At 45.4% G+C, this 21,287-nt stretch overlaps 1 long non-coding RNA gene and 3 pseudogenes across 1 annotated transcript in view; 1 reads left to right on the forward strand and 3 right to left on the reverse strand.

Moving 5' to 3' along the window:
- LOC134969892 (uncharacterized) overlaps positions 1 to 12,202 on the reverse strand; it is a 79,954-nt gene extending 67,752 nt beyond the window's left edge. The window contains exon 1 of the long non-coding RNA XR_010189553.1: positions 11,985 to 12,202. This is a non-coding gene — a long non-coding RNA (uncharacterized LOC134969892). The remainder of the gene's footprint in view (positions 1 to 11,984) is intronic.
- On the reverse strand, positions 9,366 to 9,484 carry LOC134971151 (5S ribosomal RNA; annotated as a pseudogene).
- On the forward strand, positions 10,037 to 10,155 carry LOC134971152 (5S ribosomal RNA; annotated as a pseudogene).
- A 7,310-nt stretch (positions 12,203 to 19,512) lies between the features above and the next one.
- LOC134971407 (5S ribosomal RNA) lies at positions 19,513 to 19,631 on the reverse strand (annotated as a pseudogene).
- Positions 19,632 to 21,287: the final 1,656 nt, after the last annotated feature.

A 21,287-nucleotide genomic window follows, 5' to 3' on the forward strand; every position in this document is an offset into this window, starting at 1 on the left:
TGTAAGGCGCATTATGTTTATAAGGACATCAATAATGTGTCTCATATGTGTAAGGGGCATTACTGTGTGGAATTATGTGTATAAATGCATTACTAATGTGTGGCATTATATGTATAAGGTACTCTACTATGTGGCGTTGCGTATAGAAAGGGCACTACTGTGTGGTCTAATGTGAATAAAGAGCAATAGGGTGTGGTGTAATTTGAATAAGGAGCCATTCAGTGTGATATAATGTGAATAAGGGGCTCTACTGTGAAGAGTAACGTTTAAGGTAAAGTAATGCTGCTTTCAGATCGCAAATGCCGGATCCCACCCGGTAAGAGAAACGTGTCCTTACCGGGTGGGATCCGGCATTTGCGCTCCTTTGCTGGCTTTCCGACCCGGCAATATACCGGGTCGGTTGCCATAGCAGCGGGGGGCGCAGCAGCAGCAGGGGCGGGGGTGGAGGCGGCGCTGGGAGATGAGCTCATCTCCTGCGCCGCCTCTCCCTATGCTGTGAATGGGAGCCGTGTCGCATCGGAACGGCTCCCATTCACACTGCACCTGACCAGGTATTCAACTCGGTAATAATAACCCTTCTTTTTTACCGGGTTGAATTACCGGGTCAGGCGACCCGCTAATTCAGCAAAGGAGCTTTCACATCGCACACGACCCGTTTCGACACGGCAATATGCCGTGTCGATACCAGGTTATTTGTGCGATGTGAAAGGGGTATAATACTACTGTGGGATGTAATATGAATTATGGACACTATCGCATGATCAAATGTGAATAAAGTTGCAGTACTGTGTGGCGTAATTGGAATTGGGGTTACTATTGTAGGGCCTTGCCCCTTGCCAGCAAAAACACACCCCTTTTTGGGCTGTGCGCAAAATGTGTGAAATGTTCCTATTTAAAATATAGGGGGTACAAACCCCAAAATAAGGACTGCTATGGGTGAGGGGTGATGGTTCTGGGAAAGAGGTGCAAGGTCAGAGGCGGAACCAGCGGTTGTGCTAGGGGGCACCAGACAAAATCTTGCCTAGGGCATCATATTGGTTAGGGCCGGCTCTGATGCTGGGTAACAAAGGGTTAATGCAAGAGTGCACATAGAGTAGTAAGAGAGTGATCTAGCCAGAGGCTTCATGGTTAATGCAGATAGTGTGTGTAGATCCAGCAGCACACACCTGTATATACATACAGTGGTGGCAGAGGCCCTTTAACAGTAATTGGTGGTGACACTGGGGCTGTAGTACCTCTGTATATACTAGCACAGTCCCCAGCACACAGTACAGCATCCGGTATGTGGCACAGGCACCACGGGGCATGTACAGACTAAGAATACGCACATGCACAGTAGCACACTTGGGATGCAGGTTAGAGGTCGTGATGAGACTCAGCGGAGAACTGCAATCTAGTCTACACATGGCTGGTCACCGGCCGTGTTCCTTTCACACATAACAGACAACGCATATGAATACTCAGCACATATACAGTACACACACACACACACACACACACACACACACACACACACACACACACACACACCATGCAACACAACACATACACCTCATCACATATGCACATATGCACACATACAAAATAACACACATCAAATGCAACAAAACAATATACATATCACGTACACAATGCACCATATGCAAACCACACACATACATCATTCAATACAACACATACACCTTATCACATATGCACACATACAAAAATAAACACCCATCACATGCAAACAATACACATATCACGCACACAATGCATCATTGCATAACACACACTATGCAATACAACACACACATCACATATGCACACATACAAAATAACACACACATCACATACAATAAAACAATATACACATCATGCACACAACGCATCATATACACACACACTAAAATAAAGTCCATTATACTGCAGGCCACTGAGTATGCTAAATGTCTCTTGATAAGTGGTCAGACTGGCTGGCACCCCAAAACGTTCTCATTCCCTTATTCCAGGGACAGCTGCAGAGTTAGTGACGACACTCTGTGCCAGCCGGAGCAGAGCTGGATGGCCGGTGTCAGAGCACGCCCGGAACACTCAGATGCCGGAGCCGACACCAGCTGCCCGATGACAGTAAACACCATTCCTGGATCAGGCCGGTCTCACCTTACAGGACATTTCTGTTATTCACAACAAGACACAGACACTCTGTAGGGACCTTGTACATATTGTGCAGAGACTGGTGGAGCAACCTCTTCACCTAATAAAAGCCATTCCTGGCATTGGTCGGAAGTTTGCAGGTCTGAAGACTTTTTCTTGCTGCTCTGTCTATAAACACGCAGTGATTTCCGATTCATTGTGCAGTATTAAAATCAGGGACTGTCCCCCCCTCCCAAAAAAGGGAGAAAGCACAATGACCGAGGATTGGGGCCCTTGTGATTCAAACTGTACATAGAAGCCGCCAGGGCCGGACTGGGACTAAAAATAGGCCCTGGCATTTTTTAAGCAGACAGGCCCACCTCGGTGTCAGCATCTGACTCCTCCCCTTACTATTCCTGACTCCTCCTACTTAGTCTATGCTCTTACAAATATAATTAATATAACAACATACAAGCGTACATCGTTCTCTATTAAAATACACAGAACAAAGCTCATCTTGCAGGGGATTCCATCATGTGCCAAAGTCAGACATTTGGTTGGTTCTGTTAGGTAAAGCGGAGACTTCATTGGTGTAGATCACACAAAAAGAGAAGGGAATGCATTCACACACACACACACACACACACACACACACACACACACACACACACACGAGTGCTATTAGAAAAGTGATGAATTTGCGCGTGCCCATGCTGAAATGGGTGTGGCTTTGCATAAAGGGGTGTGGTATTGCAGGGAAAGACTACCTTAAACCCCAGTTTTGAAACCTGCACGCCCAGACGTTGGCCACCACAGGAAAAAAAAATAATCCTGATTCATGCCCCTTATATTATTTGTCATTTTTCCTCCTTATAGTAATGCCCAGTATACATTATGCCACATACTGCAATGGACCTTAGACATTATGCCACACACCATAATGCCCCCGACACAATATGCCACACACCATAATGCCCCCGACACAATATGCCACACACCATAATGCCCCCGACACATTATGCCTCACACCATAATGCCTGTGACATATTATGCCATGATTACACCACGCATCGCAATGCTTGTTATACATTATGCTACACACTGCAATGCCCATGATACATTATACCACTATGCCTGTGACACAGTATACCATACAATGTCATGCCTGTGACACATTATGCCACACACCGCAATGCCCGTTATACATTATGCCACACACCGTAATGCCTGTGACGCATTATGCCACACACCGCAATGCCTGTTATACATTATGCCACACACCGTAATGCCTGTGACACATTATGCCACACACCGTAATGCCCGTTATACATTATGCCACACACCGTAATACCTGTGACACATTATGCCACACACCGCAATGCCCGTTATACATTATGCCACACACTGCAATGAGCCTGAGACATTATACCACATACCACAATGCCCGTGATATAGTATACCACACACCGTAATGCCTGTGACACATTATGACACACACTGCAATGTCCGTGATACATTATGCCACACACCGCAATCCCCATTACACGCCACGGCGGGGTCTGCGGGGGCAGTAGTTACGCCAGTGGGGTTGACCACAGAGGAGGACACATCTGTGCATACCAAAGCAGAGCTGTAAGTATACATTTTTGTGCCCTGAGTAGATAAAGAGCATTGGTGTCCCTGTCCATACACTAGGCGGGGAGAGTGCGCACCGTAGGAGCGCATCGAAAAATAGGGTTTGGTCTCACTAGGTAGGGGTGTGACCACACAATAGTACCCTAATTCAAATTATGCCACAGTAGTGAAAGGGGGACGGGGACGGAGGGGGAGAGAAAGAACAGAGAGAGGAAGAGAGAGGGGGGTGAGGATATAGAGAGAGAGAGAGCGCAGAGAGGACAGACAGAGAGAGAGTGAGAGTCAACAAGGATATGTCTACACCTGCACTCACCCTAGCTGGGGGGCAGCACTCTCCCTGCAGTGCTGATGCTGCAGATGTCTGTCTGCTGTGCTGCTGCCGGGATCCAGGGACAGGGGCTCAGGCAGGCAGACTGGATGCTTGTGGCAGGTGAGTGGAGGAGGCAGGAGCCGGTGCACATGGTGAGCAGGATGCACGAGCACAGGCAGGCAGACACTTTCATCTGAGCATTGCACCTGCTGCTCAGCTCAATGCCCGCGCGCGCCTTTCAGTTCATACCCAGCGCAACTTAACATGGAACTCCACCCACTCAGCTCCCCACCCTGCCCGCATGTCTCATACTCTGGCCGGCTCGGTCGCGTCATGACCACACATGAAACTCCATATACAATACAAATGGGAGATATACAACCCTGGGCGCTTTAAAAGTTCATATATATGAGAATACGTTCCTTCTCTTTGTTATTTGGGTGTCTTCGTGCTTCCCTTTTACTCCACTCTGCGCTTGATTCCACTCAAAGTGATGCGGTATGTAGTCAGAGTTTTGAATGTGAAGAAAGAGAAAAAAATATATATAGTGTAATACAGTCTTTATGCAAACTTCTGTATATATGAAACAGGGGGGTTTATAAGACGAGATTCAATAGATGGAGCGTACCACACTCACTATAGACACAGGAAGGGTCAAACTTGTAAAGGTATTATTAACCAAAAGAAGGTAGGCGTACCCCACTCACACTGTCACTGGAGATTAGGAAGCACATCAAGGTATCTTTCACGTTTGTCCCCTTATATCTCCTCCGGTTGTCCCAGTACCAATATTGGACTCATTCATAGGAAAAGAGATAAAAAATATCCAATGTGTAATATCATCAGACATACACTGTTTTCTAGAATAATGTTTCCTCAAGAAACTATGCGTACTTTAATCAGATTTTATTCCACCACAGTGTGGTAGTAGTGGCAAACGTACCCGACTTACTATAAATCGGAAAGGAACAAGCAGGACGTGGTGCTGCAGGACTCACATATGGGGTCTCACTGTGCCCTCAGCTCCCCCTGCTCGCACCACTCGTACTTGCCGCTCGGTCGCGTCATGACGTCATGACGCAGCCGCGTCATGACGTCACTATGCAAATGACGCGTCGGCTCAGCACAGCGCCGCCAAGGAGGTGGTGCTGCAGGCGGACTCGCAATGGATGAATAAATCGGCCCACCTGGCCATCGGCCCTTCTGGCCAGTCCAACCCTGGAAGCCGTCAAAACCCTATTTACAGGATAGAACTGTCATTAATAGCGAAGCCCATTTCTACAATACAGATCTTATTAACTATTTACTAATGGGACTGGTCACACTAGTGACATACATGGTGCTTCTATCTATTGGCAAGGTGATGTTATCCTAAGCCTGTAACTTAGGGGGTCATTCCAAGTTGATCGTAGCTGTGACAAATTTAGCACAGCTCCGATCTTCCCTGACATGCGGGGGGACGCCCAGCACAGGGCTAGTCCACCCCGCATGTCAGTGCCGGCCCTTCCCCCGCAGAAGTGCAAAGGCATCGCACAGCGAGCTACTCGTCGCTCCCCGGCTGGCAGCGGCTGCGTGTGACGTCACGCAGCCGCCGCGGACCGCCACCCCAACGGTCCGGCCACGCCTGCGTTGGCCGAACCGCTCCCTCTAAACGGTGGCTTAACACCGCCGTCCAGCTCCCTCCCACCCAGTGACCGCCTCTGCCTCAGAGGCTATTGCTAGGCAACGACGGCTGCCACTTTAGCTTGTATTGGACCACAATACGCTACACTAACCACCAGCAAATGTGATCTACACATTACGCTGACCATAAAGGAATGGGATCTACACATGATGATAACACTATACATTTCACTAGACACCAGGGAGCGGGCATTACACCTCGCACTGACCATCAAGGAATGGGGTCTACGCATTACACCGGCCACCAAGGAGACAGTTCTGTTTAATATAATGGGTATATCATGTCTGCATGGTCTACTAGACACATGATTGGACTCTAAAGAAGGTAGATGACTATGCAGCGTGGCCGGACCGTGCGGGGGGCAGACCGCAGTGGCTGCGTGATGTTACACGCAGCCGCTGCGGGCCGGGAAGCGACGAGTAGCTCCCGGCCAGCACGCTAAAGCTGCGCTGGTCGGGAGCTGCCCCTAAAGTGCAAAAGCATCGCCGCTGTGCGATGCTTTTCCTCTTCTGCGTTTGGGGGTGGCACTGACATGCGGGGCGGGATCAACTCGGAATCACCCCCTATGTGTAGAATAAGCTTTCTGGCATATGGGCTGAAGAAGTGGTGTTGGGGTGGGGTGTGTGTGTGTGTGTGGGGGGGGGGGGGGGTGTTGGCATATTCTGTGTATGAATGTATTTTGGGGATGCTGAATCTTTCCAAATAACATTACATTGTGGAGATTTGGGGGCTTTTCTGTGTGCACTCTGTATTAGTGAGGTAGCAGGAATTTGGCGAATCCCCCTCCGCCAAGCCTATCTCTCTTTATATCCATCCTCTATCTTTGGGCACAATGCCGATACATACTTCTGGTAACAGATGACCCGCACTGTAGTGGCAGCAGATCAATCGTTCCAAATCTACATGGTCATTTATTGTACTTTGAAGTGTTAAATAAAAAGCTTCCTTATTGCCAGGCAGGACGTTCGTCACCAGCAAAACAATCTGAAAGCTGAGCTGTGTGTTTTACCCTCACGGGCAGGAATGTTCTCAAGCTCCTGTGAGAGCATGTGACCACCGAATGACCACGCCGGGCAGATACTGGATTCTTCTGGACTGACAGGTGGACAAATAAGGTATTTTTATCCAATGGAATCTCATGGGAAAGTAATTAGGTAGATTCACTTAGTAGGCACGACAGACTGTCTCTCCCTTATAGGCCTCATATCCATTTAAATGACCATGCAGAAATCCATCTCTACTTCCATTTATCTTTCACGCTTTCATAGTTACTATATCTATCATCTATGTTCATCTATACACTAACGCTCCCATCTTAATCTCATATTTATCTAACACTCATATTGCACCGTGAGCAGCAGTAGAGCAAAGGTTACACCCAAATTCTTGTGCGCCCCTTTTGTCCTGTCATTTTGAGTTTATTCTTATCGCCTGTATCCATCATCTATTGTTATAATATCTACAGATCTAACTAATCTATCTCATACCTACAGTATCAAAGAAACAGGGCCGTTTCTAGACAATTTGGCTCCCAGTAAGAAAAACTGCGCCCTATCACCAGTGGTATTTCAAAAATAGTTTTTTTTTTTAAAGTAGGGGCGTGGCCTTGCAGGAAAAGACTACCTTACACCCCAGTTTTTCACTATGCACCCCAGACATTGGACACCACAGGGGAAAAAACAAAACAAACCTTACTCATGCCTCTTACATTATTTGTCATTATTACTCCTTATACAGGTTGAGTATCCCTTATCCAAAATGCTTGGGACCAGAGGAATTTTGGATATCGGATTTTTCCGTATTTTGGAATAATTGCATACCATAATGAGATATCATGGTGATGGGACCTAAATCTAAGCACAGAATGCATTTATGTTACAAATACACCTTATACACCCAGCCTGATGGTAATTTTAGCCAATATTTTTTATAACTTTGTGCATTAAGCAAAGTGTGTGTATATTCACACAATTCATTTATGTTTCATATACACCTTATATACACAGCCTGAAGGTCATTTAATACAATATTTTTAATAACTTTGAGTATTAAACAAAGTTTGTGTACATTGAGCCATCAAAAAACAAAGGTTTCACTATCTCAGTCTCACTCAAAAAAGTCCGTATTTCGGAATATTCCGTATTTCGGAATATTTGGATATGGGATACTCAACCTGTAGTAATGCCCCTTACACATTATGCAACACACTGTAATGTCCCTTACACAATATTACATGCACCGTAATGCCCCTCAGGGACGTGCAGTCAGGGGAGGCAGGGGAGGCAGTGCCTCCCCTGTCATTAATGATTCAAATATTATAAAGAAGATACTTATGACGCATATTCTGTGTCGTGAGTATCTGCTTTATATTATCCTAATCATTACTCCTGGGAAAATGTGTTTGGGAGGCACTGATCGTGGTGCCTTCCTGTCAGAAAGGGGAAGGTATGGGGAGCGAAGGTACCGGAATTAGTTTTAAACACGTACAAAGTTGCAAATTATAATTATTATTACATGTTATTTATAAGGTGCCACAAGTGTTTTGCAGCGCTGTACATACGGCAGACATTAGAACAATACAGGGTAGACAGAACGTAACATTCCATTAACTGAAAAACTAAAACAGAGCACAGGTAACAATCAGCACCACAATACAGCTGAGATGTAAGGAACCAAAGGAGAAGTCCGCGTACTACGAGGGGCGGGCAGCTGTTGGGCGAGATGAACGGTTACGAGCGAGAGGAGATGCGGGTATAGATGGTTGCTGAGTAGGAGAGAAGTGTAATAGAAGTGTGAGAGAAGAAGGTTGTGAGAACAGGAGGGAAGAGGGCCCTGCTCCAAGGAGCTTACAATCTAAGGGGAGGGGGGAAGAGACAGACAGGTGAGGCGCGAGCAAGCGGAAGGTGACCTGATAGAAGTAAGTGAGACAGAGATGGCCAAGGCATGAGGAAGGGGGTTGGGACTAGATTATGCGGTGGAAGATGAAGTACAACTGAAGTTGGCGTGAGAAGATGCCGCGGCCACCGCATTGTAGCACTTTGTATATAGAATAGGACATGAAATTGATCAGTGCAATCTAGCAACATTATTCGAAAGATTTAAATCTGCACAGGATATAACAATTATAGATAGATAAATGGATAATGTTATTAGACCAACGTAAGAGCCTACTTAGGTAATTAGTTCAGCAAATGGTTGGTGGTGCTCCCGGGAGATAGTTATAACAACTATGAAACAATGGGTGTGGTCTTTTGGAAAGGCAAAAGACAAAGAGCAACTATATGCCTTTTCCAGGGCACACTTGAAAATTGAAATAGTGAAATTATTAATACATAACTTTTATTATAGTATACTTAAAAAAAGGCAAGAGCAAGCATTCATAATCTAAGTGCATTAGTACTCATATACATTAATATTCATATTTTAGGCGAAATAATGGTGTAAGTGAGCGAAAATAAGTGGTCCCTCATTCCAGAAAGGACGTATTCATATCCTCTATAATAGAGATTCTAATAGAATGAGGTCACTCCCTCGGGTCTGAAAGGGTCCAATAATTATTGGAACCTAGGGTCGATTCCTGACCGTGGGTCCTGAGGTTATAATGTGCGTGGGAGAATAAAATACCTACGGTACCTAGTATTCCCTGGTGGTTCCCCATCCAGGTACTGACCAGGCCCTGCAGTGCTTGGCTTCCAAGATCAGACGAGTTTGGGCATACTCAGTGCGGTCTGACCGTAGGTGGATAAGTCTCCCAGGTGCACCGTATTCCAAATATGTGGGGACCCACAGGTATCAGTAATAGTATCGGTAAGTATTGGGCTGGTTAATTTATAAAAAAATTGTCAATAAATCAAGTTGTGGTAAGGATATTTCATTACTGTAAACTATCTCTTTGCATTGGAAGTGGAGAGACCTTTAGGACATCTATATACTAAATTTAGCAGCATATTCTTTTACAGTGTTCCCCATTTCATTTGAGAAAGAATACATACTTGTGTTCAATACTTCTGTCTATGTTAATTTGGCATTGCCTCCTATGTGTGGGTTTTGTTAACCCTTTGGTTATTATATATTCTTTTTGAACAAATTGTTGCAAAACCACAAGGGTGAGGGTTTGGATTATCAATGAATGCAATGCAAAGAGATCGTTTACAGTAATGAAATATCCTTACCACAACTTGATTTCTTGACAATTTTTTGATAAATTAACCAGCCCAATACTTACCGATACTATTACTGATACCTGTGGGTCCCCATATATTTGGAATACGGTGCACCTGGGAGACTTATCCACCTACGGTCAGACCGCACTGAGTATGCCCAAACTCGTCTGATCTTGGAAGCCAAGCACTGCAGGGCCTGGTCAGTACCTGGATGGGGAACCACCAGGGAATACTAGGTACCGTAGGTATTTTATTCTCCCACGCACATTATAACCTCAGGACCCACGGTCAGGAATCGACCCTAGGTTCCAATAATTATTGGACCCTTTCAGACCCGAGGGAGTGACCTCATTCTATTAGAATCTCTATTATAGAGGATATGAATACGTCCTTTCTGGAATGAGGGACCACTTATTTTCGCTCACTTACACCATTATTTCGCCTAAAATATGAATATTAATGTATATGAGTACTAATGCACTTAGATTATGAATGCTTGCTCTCGCCTTTTTTTAAGTATACTATAATAAAAGTTATGTATTAATAATTTCACTATTTCAATTTTCAAGTGTACCCTGGAAAAGGCATATAGTTGCTCTTTGTCTTTTGCCTTTCCAAAAGACCACACCCGTTGCAATCTAGCAACATGCCAACGCTAGTTTCAGCCTTCCCTCTGTGCAGTAGAGTGCAAGCTCTGAGATGCACATTTTGTGGGGTGATAGAGAGACAGGGGTGGCATTCAGTATGCCGCCTGTTGGGATCCCGGTGCTCAGTATACTAACACCGGAATCCTGAAACCCGGCATACCAACAACTATTCTCCCTCTTGGGGGTCCACGACCCCCCTGGAGGGAGAATAAATAGTGAGACCGCAAGGGGCTCATTTGCGCTCACCCCGCTACTGGCATGCCGGCGATCGGGATCCCGGCGCCGGGATCCTGCTCGCCGCCCACTCATACTACACCCGATAGGCAGTGTCTAGTTAGTCAGTCAATAGATAGACACCACATATTTGACAGACATTGGGTCGACAGGGTCAAAAGGTCGACATACAAAAAAAGTAGACACTATTATTTTTTGGGGGCATTTTTGTGGTTTGTGTGGATAGTTTTGTCATCTGGGACCCCAAATGTAGAAAGGCACACCCTCGCCACGCTGCGCCCGCCACAAGGTTTATAACCAACTCGGTGCCGACATGGATAGAGAAGGTATGAAATAGTCCAAAAACATGTAAAATGTAAATAAAACCTGTGTCTACCTTTTTTATGTCGACCATTTTTATGTCAACCTTTTGACCCTGTCGACCCAATGTCTGTCTAACATATGGTGTCTATCTATCATCTGGATACCCATTTTGTGTGCCCTTGTACACAGTAGCACCGCAGAAAATTCCAGACAGTCTAAAGTGACGGGAGCTCGCAGGGGCGATATTTAATTGATGCCCATTATTGCGCCCATTAGTGTCGGGTTTAGCCCCGGAAAGCAGCTAAACCGGACTAAATTATTGGGCACCCAAACAGGTCACTTTTCACACATTTCCGTTCGCTAGCATGGGGGGCTGCGAGCTGAAATGTGTCTCCCTGCGGCTAAGCGCGCCCGAATGGAGCAACAATTGAATTGCTCCACTGAGCGCCATCTAGTGGCGGCCGCGGGGAGAAACAAGTGAATTCCCCCCTATGACTTAGTCTTGCTGTATTTACACACGAACAGCAAATTTCAATCTAGAAAGCATTCAGCGCACCTCCGTCATGGCGGGGTTCTGTGGTATGGACAGCTGTTTATTCCCGATCACTGCAGAGTATCGCAGAATGCACAGCGTCAGGACGATACCGTTATAACAAACAAAGTTCATGCCTAGGTCCAGCACAATAATCTTCTACAAGATCCCAACGTATCTGAAAACAAGGAGTGCTTGGCTGGTGCATTCTTCTGAATATACTGCATGAATTGTGGACATTCCACCACAGGGACAAATGGAGCGGTAATCGGAGCACTGTGCCCAGTTTTTACTGCACCCTTTATGGCATTTTCTATGGAGCTGTGGGATCATTGTTTAAAGGCACATTTAAGTCACTAACCATCTCAGATGCCATCGTTGCGTCACTGTTACTTGAGGGCACCTTTTGTTGGCTTTCTTGTCATATTCTAAAGCTGTAATTTTATCCTATTTCATGATGCCAAGTATCAGTCTGGAGCAGCTGCTAGAAAATCTGTATAATCTCTCAGAGTGCTCTGGCTGAAATCCGTGACTCACAACCATAAAGAAGAATTGCCGGGGTATATAGAATGGACTGTCCTCGGTACTTGCTGGAGTGCTCTGGACACACTCCGTTCCGATCACAGCCTGGTGTATAGGAGATTCCAAATATATCTACTGGCGCAATTCACGTTTATCTCTTAGCAGTCTATTTATCATCACTTAATGGCCCATTATGTTTAATCTGTTTAGTCTCTCTGAGGAACTCGTTTTATACAATAAGGTAAGTATATAAGTTTGTTATATGGTAGATATCATGTTGATATGTAGGTAAGTGAAGCTATATTCGTTAAAACTAGAGATGTGCACTTGAAATTTTTCGGGTTTTGTGTTTTGGTTTTGGGTTCGGTTCCGCGGCCGTGTTTTGGGTTCGACCGCGTTTTGGCAAAACCTCACCGAATTTTTTTTGTCGGATTCGGGTGTGTTTTGGATTCGGGTGTTTTTTTCAAAAAACACTAAAAAACAGCTTAAATCATAGAATTTGGGGGTCATTTTGATCCCAAAGTATTATTAACCTCAAAAACCATAATTTCCACTCATTTTCAATCTATTCTGAATACCTCACACCTCACAATATTATTTTTAGTCCTAAAATTTGCACAAAGGTCGCTGGATGACTAAGCTAAGCGACCCTAGTGGCCGACACAAACACCTGGCCCATCTAGGAGTGGCACTGCAGTGTCACGCAGGATGGCCCTTCCAAAAAACACTCCCCAAACAGCACATGACGCAAAGAAAAAAAGAGGCGCAATGAGGTAGCTGTGTGAGTAAGCTAAGCGACCCTAGTGGCCGACACAAACACCTGGCCCATCTAGGAGTGGCACTGCAGTGTCACGCAGGATGGCCTTTCCAAAAAACACTCCCCAAACAGCACATGACGCAAAGAAAAAAAGAGGCGCAATGAGGTAGCTGTGTGAGTAAGATAAGCGACCCTAGTGGCCGACACAAACACCGGGCCCATCTAGGAGAGGCACTGCAGTGTCACGCAGGATGGCCCTTCCAAAAAACACTCCCCAAACAGCACATGACGCAAAGAAAAAAAGAGGCGCAATGAGGTAGCTGTGTGAGTAAGATAAGCGACCCTAGTGGCCGACACAAACACCGGGCCCATCTAGGAGTGGCACTGCAGTGTCACGCAGGATGGCCCTTCCAAAAAACACTCCCCAAACAGCACATGACGCAAAGAAAAAAAGAGGCGCAATTAGTAGTAGCTGTGTGAGTAAGATAAGCGACCCTAGTGGCCGACACAAACACCTGGCCCATCTAGGAGTGGCACTGCAGTGTCACGCAGGATGGCCCTTCCAAAAAACACTCCCCAAACAGCACATAACGCAAAGAAAAATTAAAGAAAAAAGAGGTGCAAGATGGAATTGTCCTTGGGCCCTCCCACCCACCCTTATGTTGTATAAACAGGACATGCACACTTTAACCAACCCATCATTTCAGTGACAGGGTCTGCCACACGACTGTGACTGAAATGACGGGTTGGTTTGGACCCCCACCAAAAAAGAAGCAATTAATCTCTCCTTGCACAAACTGGCTCTACAGAGGCAAGATGTCCACCTCATCATCATCCTCCGATATATCACCGTGTACATCCCCCTCCTCACAGATTATCAATTCGTCCCCACTGGAATCCACCATCTCAGCTCCCTGTGTACTTTGTGGAGGCAATTGCTGCTGGTCAATGTCTCCACGGAGGAATTGATTATAATTCATTTTAGTGAACATCATCTTCTCCACATTTTCTGGAAGTAACCTCGTACGCCGATTGCTGACAAGGTGAGCGGCGGCACTAAACACTCTTTCGGAGTACACACTTGTGGGAGGGCAACTTAGGTAGAATAAAGCCAGTTTGTGCAAGGGCCTCCAAATTGCCTCTTTTTCCTGCCAGTATAAGTACGGACTGTGTGACGTGCCTACTTGGATGCGGTCACTCATATAATCCTCCAGCATTCTTTCAATGGGGAGAGAATCATATGCAGTGACAGTAGACGACATGTCCGTAATCGTTGACAGGTCCTTCAGTCCGGACCAGATGTCAGCATCAGCAGTCGCTCCAGACTGCCCTGCATCACCGCCAGCGGGTGGGCTCGGAATTCTGAGCCTTTTCCTCGCACCCCCAGTTGCGGGAGAATGTGAAGGAGGAGATGTTGACAGGTCGCGTTCCGCTTGACTTGACAATTTTCTCACCAGCAGGTCTTTGAACCCCAGCAGACTTGTGTCTGTCGGAAAGAGAGATCCAAGGTAGGTTTTAAATCTAGGATCGAGCACGGTGGCCAAAATGTAGTGCTCTGATTTCAACAGATTGACCACCCGTGAATCCTTGTTAAGCGAATTAAGGGCTCCATCCACAAGTCCCACATGCCTAGCGGAATCGCTCCGTGTTAGCTCCTCCTTCAATGTCTCCAGCTTCTTCTGCAAAAGCCTGATGAGGGGAATGACCTGACTCAGGCTGGCAGTGTCTGAACTGACTTCACGTGTGGCAAGTTCAAAGGGCAGCAGAACCTTGCACAACGTTGAAATCATTCTCCACTGCGCTTGAGACAGGTGCATTCCACCTCCTATATCGTGCTGAATTGTATAGGCTTGAATGGCCTTTTGCTGCTCCTCCAACCTCTGAAGCATATATAGGGTTGAATTCCACCTCGTTACCACTTCTTGCTTCAGATGATGGCAGGGCAGGTTCAGGCGTTTTTGGTGTTGCTCCAGTCTTCTGTACGTGGTGCCTGTACGCCGAAAGTGTCCCGCAATTCTTCTGGCCACCGACAGCATCTCTTGCACGCCCCTGTCGTTTTTTAAAAAATTCTGCACCACCAAATTCAAGGTATGTGCAAAACATGGGACGTGCTGGAATTTGCCCAGATTTAATGCACACACAATATTGCTGGCGTTGTCCGATGCCACAAATCCACAGGAGAGTCCAATTGGGGTAAGCCATTCCGCGATGATCTTCCTCAGTTGCCGTAAGAGGTTTTCAGCTGTGTGCGTATTCTGGAAACCGGTGATACAAAGCGTAGCCTGCCTAGGAAAGAGTTGGCGTTTGCGAGATGCTGCTACTGGTGCCGCCGCTGCTGTTCTTGCGGCGGGAGTCCATACATCTACCCAGTGGGCTGTCACAGTCATATAGTCCTGACCCTGCCCTGCTCCACTTGTCCACATGTCCGTGGTTAAGTGGACATTGGGTACAGCTGCATTTTTTAGGACACTGGTGACTCTTTTTCTGAGGTCTGTGTACATTTTCGGTATCGCCTGCCTAGAGAAATGGAACCTAGATGGTATTTGGTACCGGGGACACAGTACCTCCAACAAGTCTCTAGTTGGCTATGCAGTAATGATGGATACCGGAACCACGTTTCTCACCACCCAGGATGCCAAGGCCTCAGTTATCCGCTTTGCAGCAGGATGACTGCTGTGATATTTCATCTTCCTCGCAAAGGACTGTTGGACAGTCAATTGCTTGGTGGAAGTAGTAAAAGTGGTCTTACGATTTCCCCTCTGGGATGACCATCGACTCCCAGCAGCAACAACAGCAGCGCCAGCAGCAGTAGGCGTTACACGCAAGGATGCATCGGAGGAATCCCAGGCAGGAGAGGAATCGTCAGAATTGCCAGTGACATGGCCTGCAGGACTATTGGCATTCCTGGGGAAGGAGGAAATTGACACTGAGGGAGTTGGTGGGGTGGTTTGCGTGAGCTTGGTTACAAGAGGAAGGGATTTACTGGTCAGTGGACTGCTTCCGCTGTCGCCCAAAGTTTTTGAACTTGTCACTGACTTATTATGAATGCGCTGCAGGTGACGTATAAGGGAGGATGTTCCGAGGTGGTTAACGTCCTTACCCCTACTTATTACAGCTTGACAAAGGCAACACACGGCTTGACAAATGTTGTCCGCATTTCTGTTGAAATACTTCCACACCGAAGAGCTGATTTTTTTGGTATTTTCACCAGGCATGTCAACGGCCATATTCCTCCCACGGACAACAGGTGTCTCCCCGGGTGCCTGACTTAAACAAACCACCTCACCATCAGAATCCTCCTTGTCAATTTCCTCCCCAGCGCCAGCAACACCCATATCCTCCTCATCCTGGTGTACTTCAACACTGACATCTTCAATCTGACTATCAGGAACTGGACTGCGGGTGCTCCTTCCAGCACTTGCAGGGGGCGTGCAAATGGTGGAAGGCGCATGCTCTTCACGTCCAGTGTTGGGAAGGTCAGGCATCGCAACCGACACAATTGGACTCTCCTTGTGGATTTGGGATTTCAAAGAACGCACAGTTCTTTGCGGTGCTTTTGCCAGCTTGAGTCTTTTCAGTTTTCTAGCGAGAGGCTGAGTGCTTCCATCCTCATGTGAAGCTGAACCACTAGCCATGAACATAGGCCAGGGCCTCAGCCGTTCCTTGCCACTCCGTGTGGTAAATGGCATATTGGCAAGTTTACGCTTCTCCTCCGACAATTTTATTTTAGATTTTGGAGTCCTTTTTTTACTGATATTTGGTGTTTTGGATTTTACATGCTCTGTACTATGACATTGGGCATCGGCCTTGGCAGACGACGTTGCTGGCATTTCATCGTCTCGGCCATGACTAGTGGCAGCAGCTTCAGCACGAGGTGGAAGTGGATCTTGATCTTTCCCTAATTTTGGAACCTCAACATTTTTGTTCTCCATATTTTAATAGGCACAACTAAAAGGCACCTCAGGTAAACAATGGAGATGGATGGATACTAGTATACTTATGGATGGACGAGCGACTGCCGACACAGAGGTAGCTACAGCCGTGGACTACCATACTGTGTCTGCTGCTAATATAGACTGGATGATAATGAGATGAAATCAATATATATATATATAATATCACTAGTACTGCAGCCGGACAGGTATATATATTTATTATGTAATGACTGATGACGGACCTGCTGGACACTGTCAGCTCAGCAGCACCGCAGACTGCTACAGTAAGCTACTATAGTAGTATGTATAAAGAAGAAAGAAAAAAAAAAAACCACGGGTAGGTGGTATACAATTATGGATGGACGAGCGACTGCCGACACAGAGGTAGCTACAGCCGTGGACTACCGTACTGTGTCTGCTGCTAATATAGACTGGATGATAATGAGATGAAATCAATATATATATATATATATATAATATCACACTAGTACTGCAGCCGGACAGGTATATATATTTATTATGTAATGACTGATGACGGACCTGATGGACACTGTCAGCTCAGCAGCACCGCAGACTGCTACAGTAAGCTACTATAGTAGTATGTATAAAGAAGAAAGAAAAAAAAAACCACGGGTAGGTGGTATACAATTATGGATGGACGAGCGACTGCCGACACAGAGGTAGCTACAGCCGTGGACTACCGTACTGTGTCTGCTGCTAATATAGACTGGATGATAATGAGATGAAATCAATATATATATATATATATAATATCACACTAGTACTGCAGCCGGACAGGTAGATATATTTATTATGTAATGACTGATGACGGACCTGCTGGACACTGTCAGCTCAGCAGCACCGCAGACTGCTACAGTAAGCTACTATAGTAGTATGTATAAAGAAGAAGAAAAAAAAAAAAACGGGTAGGTGGTATACAATATTATATATATATATTATATACAATTATATATATATATATATATATATATATATATATTAAACTGGTGGTGATTATTAAACTGGTGGTCAGGTCACTGGTCACACTATCAGCAACTTGCAAGTAGTACTCCTAAGCAGACAATCACAATATATATTATACTGGTGGTCAGTGTGGTCACAATGGCAGTGTGGCACTCTGGCAGCAAAAGTGTGCACTGTACGTTATATGTACTCCTGAGTCCTGCTCTCAGACTCTAACTGCTCCCCACTGTCAGTGTCTCCCCCACAAGTCAGATATACATTATACAGTCACACTATCTATCTATCTATCTATCACTTCAGCAAGTAGTAGTACTCCTCCTAATGCTCCCCAAAATTACTACTGTGTCTCTCTCTACTCTAGTCTCACTCTCTTCTCTATAAACGGAGAGGACGCCAGCCACGTCCTCTCCCTATGAATCTCAATGCACGTGTGAAAATGGCGGCGACGCGCGGCTCCTTATATAGAATCCGAGTCTCGCGATAGAATCCGAGCCTCGCGAGAATCCGACAGCGGGATGATGACGTTCGGGCGCGCTCGGGTTAACCGAGCAAGGCGGGAAGATCCGAGTCGCTCGGACCCGTGTAAAAAAACCTGAAGTTCGGGCGGGTTCGGATTCCGAGGAACCGAACCCGCTCATCTCTAGTTAAAACTTAACTTTTATTGAGAATATACATACGAAAATAACAATTGAAATTGTCAATGACTTAAACACATATTAAATAAATTCACCAAATCAGTTGCTCACTTCTTTTTAATATAATTGTCTAGTGTCCAAGTGGGCACTGTCAATATCGAGTGTAAGCAATAATAGTAAAAGGCGTTTGTTAGAGCGAAAATTTCTATTTTTCAGTTCTTATTATCTCAAATGAAGATATTTAAGTGCATATTGGGAAGAAACTGAAAATAACAGGTTCAGGCTTTGTGACTCAACAGCAATCAATGTTTCATACTTTTTCTTATGGGGTAACCAATTAAGTAACCATTCAGTAATACCACACCCATAGTCCACAAGCTAGAAAGGAATAGTAATAGGAACCAGTCACTTCTGCTTTTGCCCATCTGTTTCCATTGAATGGGCAATGAGAGAGTGTCTACACCACAATAATCTGGTTGTGAAGGAAGTATAGTACACTTCTGCTTTCCTGGGTATATGTATGGGCAGGGGCGGATTGGAAACAAAAAGCGGCCCTGGAAAAAATTTGTACTATGGCCCCACACGGGCAGCACCAGAGGTGAAAGGTCTAGTCATGGGCCATGGCAGCAGCACCCTCCCCCCCAAGACTTTCCAGATAGTGGGGATGTCCAGCATCAAGGGGGAAGTTAAAAGGAAATAAAATTAAATATTATGAGCACATTATATGATACACCTTCAGAATTTAGGAAACTATATAATTCTTTAGAAAGATATTTTCTTGCTTATTACACCAACCGTATCCCAATCACTATTCACTCAATCTTATATGTCAGCCAAGCAGGCATACAGAGCATACACTGGATCATCTGCAATCACAGGCTAAGTGGCAAAGTAATTTTCATATATGCAAATTGTTTGGCATCTTATTCATTATGTCTATAAATAGGACCACATGTCCTCAAACAAAACAGGCCCCACGGGTGCATCGGCCCACCGGGAATCTTCCCTGTAGACCCTATGGCCAATCCACCTCTGTGTATGGGTCACTTTTCCTGGATACTACAGTACCAGATATTCCTAGAGGGTTTCCCTTTCTGGTACTGATCTGGCCCAACAATGCTTGGCTTCCAAGATCAAATGGGATCTGGCATATCCAGTGTCGTTTGACTGTAGAAATTTGTGGAAAAAGTTTGGTTTGATGCTCTGCCTTACCCAAATTGGATGAGAGAGTGTTAATTATTAGGGGTCCAATACCAATAGAACACCTAATATTCAGCAAACTCAGAAAGTACACACTTTCTGAGCACCCGCAAACCTGCCCCTGTTCCCCCATTAAAAACAATTACAAAAGACGAAGAAGAAGAAATAGGACAGCGAGAGGGAAAGAAAGACAAACAGAGAAAATGAGAGAGAAAGACGGAAGAATGACAGAGGAAGAAAGAGAAACAAAGGTTTATAGAGATATAATGAGTAAGAGGGGGAGATAAAGGAGAACAAAAAAGGGGAGTGAGGGGGAGGGCAACAGATAATTATCTATAGTATAATAGATATACAGATATAGAATGGACCTCATTTATGGACAGAGAAGCACATTTTCATTGTTTTCTTCTTGTATGTTTGATACTTACTATATTTTACCTACCTCCTTGTTTTGGGGAATTTTTTCTAAATAAAATCTTTTATAATAAGGCTGTTCCATGACTCGTCCAGACCTGTCTCGGGCTACAAGCATTCCCTGCTATGCCATCTCAACAACGCTGCCAAAGCGGTGATCCCTGTCCGTTGGCGCTCCTCCTCTCCTCCAACTGTTAGGGACTGGCTGACCAGGATAGATTTATACATGGACTTAGATGATATAATGACCTCCGCTGATGGAGACTACTCGTCCTTCAGGGACAAGTGGGCCCGCTGGCTACTTTTCAAAGACTCCCCAACCTTTAGGTCCATCCTCGCTTCCTGCTCGCACCCATCTTCATAGACGCTTCCTTCCCTCAATGTACTGCTCTCCACTCTATGGCTAGCAGGAGGTCCGCGCATGGACCAGGTGAACTTGACTCTGTACCTGACCTGAACCTGATTTGAGTTTGCTTCTGATGCTCCTTCTTTTCTTTCCCCTCTTCTTCTTCTTCTCTGTTCCTCTCTGTACCTCTTTTCTTTTTCTTTCCTTTTCTTCTCCACGTAGCTTTTTGTTTTTGATTAACACGACCAACATGATGTGTTTGCCTCCAAATAGTATATATCTGTGTGTTGTGTTGTTATATTACTTTGATATAGGCTTTTCTGCTAATGGCTAAGGTGGCTTAACAGTCCTCCAGTTATTTTTAGAGATGAGCGCCTGAAATTTTTCGGGTTTTGTGTTTTGGTTTTGGGTTCGGTTCCGCGGCCGTGTTTTGGGTTCGACCGCGTTTTGGCAAAACCTCACCGAATTTTTTTTGTCGGATTCGGGTGTGTTTTGGATTCGGGTGTTTTTTTAAAAAAACACTAAAAAACAGCTTAAATCATAGAATTTGGGGGTCATTTTGATCCCATATTATTATTAACCTCAAAAACCATAATTTCCACTCATTTTCAGTCTATTCTGAATACCTCACACCTCACAATATTATTTTTAGTCCTAAAATTTGCACCAAGGTCGCTGGATGACTAAGCTAAGCGACACTAGTGGCCGACACAAACACCTGGCCCATCTAGGAGTGGCACTGCAGTGTCACGCAGGATGTCCCTTCCAAAAAACCCTCCCCAATCAGCACATGACGCAAAGAAAAAAAGAGGCGCAATGAGGTAGCTGACTGTGTGAGTAAGATAAGCGACCCTAGTGGCCGACACAAACA

This window comes from Pseudophryne corroboree, chromosome 11 (assembly GCF_028390025.1).
Source record: "Pseudophryne corroboree isolate aPseCor3 chromosome 11, aPseCor3.hap2, whole genome shotgun sequence".
Classification (NCBI taxonomy): Eukaryota; Metazoa; Chordata; class Amphibia; order Anura; family Myobatrachidae; genus Pseudophryne; species Pseudophryne corroboree.